Source organism: Amaranthus tricolor, chromosome 8, assembly GCF_026212465.1.
Source record: "Amaranthus tricolor cultivar Red isolate AtriRed21 chromosome 8, ASM2621246v1, whole genome shotgun sequence".
NCBI lineage: Eukaryota > Viridiplantae > Streptophyta > Magnoliopsida > Caryophyllales > Amaranthaceae > Amaranthus > Amaranthus tricolor.
In genome coordinates, this window is record NC_080054.1 from 9,083,373 (window position 1) to 9,085,823 (window position 2,451).

Genomic DNA, 2,451 nt, shown 5'->3' on the forward strand with positions numbered 1-2,451 from the left:
AAACAAACCAGCGATCATATACAGCTCCAATATATTCCTAAATGCAAATTGAAAAAAAAAAAAAAAAAAAACCATTTATCATTAAATTCAACTCTCAATACTTCCGATTTCCTCTTCATTTTCCAAATACAGTGCACCGTACCACATTAAGTTCATAATCTACAAAACTCTAATACCAGCGGTTGTTTTCTTCATTCTTTTAAGTGTCGATGGCCCGTATCAGCATATTCTTTCTCCGACAGTCTGTTGTTGCGTTCTTTGAAGTGTATCATCAGGTACCCTCAAGTGTATCAGAACCGATTCCTCTGTTATTGCGTTTTTTGATATATTCTCTTCATTTTTTGAATTTCTTTGATACAAATTATTTTCTATTTTTATATGTTTTTATTGTAAAGGTTTGCAAATTTATGACTAAATGTTTTTGAATTTTGATAAGCATTTCTTTATATTTAAATTTAAATTAATGTCTCATTTGGATTGATAGGTTTAGAAAATTTATGAATGTATGATGATGAGATTTTGATTAGTAAATGAGTTATAATTCACATTTTGATTTACATGATAAACAAAGATAGGAAATGCACTACTCTCACTCAGTGGTATATTTGAAGATTTTTGGTATTTTGGACTAAGAAGTACCTTATATAATGATTCTGAAATATTTTATATCTAAAAATTTTTGAGATATTATCAATGGTACTCCTAGAGCTGTTCAAAACAAACCCGACCCGAAAATCCGACCCGAAAAAATGTATGTTTTTTAGGTTTACCGAATCGCAATTACCCGAACCGATACTTCACTCGAACCGTTTGATAACCGAAAAGGGCAAAATCGAACTCGAACTGTAACCGAATTTTATAACCGACATATAAACCTTAACCGATGTTACCCCAACTGAACAGTGATCGACCCGAGTCAAATCCGACCCGAATTATGCACGTAACCGAATGTAACCTTACTAAAACCGATTAAGATGGAACTGTTTTTAACCCGATCGATTATTAATCGAACTGTTTTTAACCCGAACTGATACAAACCCGAACCGATTGTAAATCGAACTGTTATAAATCCGAATCAAATTTTCACCTAATTTTAGCAAATTAAGTCCAATTTCAATTTTCTAATAATACGGAAAAAGAAAAAACACAAGTTCTATATATATATATATATATATATATATATATATATATATATATATATATATATATATATATATATATATATATATATATATATATATATATATATATATATATATATATATATATATATATATATATATATATATATATATATATATATATATAAACTAATTGAAATAAATTGATCTGCCTAATAGGGCTGGCAAAAGCTGACCCGACCTGCTAACCTGATCTGAAACCGACTCGAAATTAGCGGGTTTGGGTTTAGATTTTTGACCCAATTAATTAAATGGGTCAACCCGACCTGATCTATTTATTAAATGGGTTAGGTTCAGGTTGAACATTTAAACCCGAAAAAAACCTGTTTAACCCATTTATTAAATTTAAGACAGATCAACATTTGCCAAATACTTCGTAAAACTAAGATAATACCAATTACCATGTATTGAGGGATTTGTCAGCTGAAGATGACTTTCAATAAGAAAGGAAGTTGTCCCACAACGGCTAAGGGATTTGTCAGCTGAAGATGACTTTCAATAACAAAGGAAGTTGTCCCACATCGGCTATGAAAGATACTAATAAAAGAAAAATCCTTTAAATCACTTCCACAGATCTCATACCAACTTACGCAGTCACGCCGTGAGCACAAAGCGAACTATTCTTTTGCCTTTTATTAAAGAATACCGTGTGCTCGCTGCGTTAAGTGGCATACGTTTCTTTTTGGAGGAAGCCTTTAATTAAGGTTAAATGGGTCAAATGACCTGAAATATATGAATTTAATGACCTAAAAAAAAAGGTAGGTTAAATTGGTCATTAGCAGGTTGATCCGATCTGCTACAGATCAGGTCGGGGTTTCAATTTTTGACCTATTAATTAAATGGGTCAGGTTTATGTTAAGGGTTTATTGACCCATATTTATATGATCCGAACCTGAAAAGGACTCAACCCGACCTGTTTGACACCCCTATCTGCTATATCTGATAAAACAATCGGTAATTATTTTTGTAAGTAAATGAGCATACATCAATTAAAAACCTGACTATTAACTTATTTCGATATTGACCCGATCAGTAGTTATCCGTAACCGATAACTACTCGAAAAATAAAGCTCGAACCCGATCTGTACCCGAAAAAAACGAACCAATTAGTAATTGATGACAACCCGAGACCGATTGACACTCGACACGAACTTCAACCGACACCGAACTGATGCTAACCGGATAGCTTGAATAACCGATCTCTAACCGAACCGTGACTAACCGACTCGACCCGAGTGTGACCCGTTGTAACACAAAGCCGAAAAATAAC

General features: G+C 32.7%; 1 non-coding gene across 1 annotated transcript; it reads left to right on the plus strand.

The window, feature by feature from the left end:
• The first annotated feature begins 1,773 nt into the window (after positions 1 to 1,773).
• Positions 1,774 to 1,889, plus strand: LOC130822990 (U5 spliceosomal RNA). Its single transcript, XR_009046484.1, has one exon. It is a non-coding gene; the product is annotated as a U5 spliceosomal RNA (small nuclear RNA).
• Positions 1,890 to 2,451: the final 562 nt, after the last annotated feature.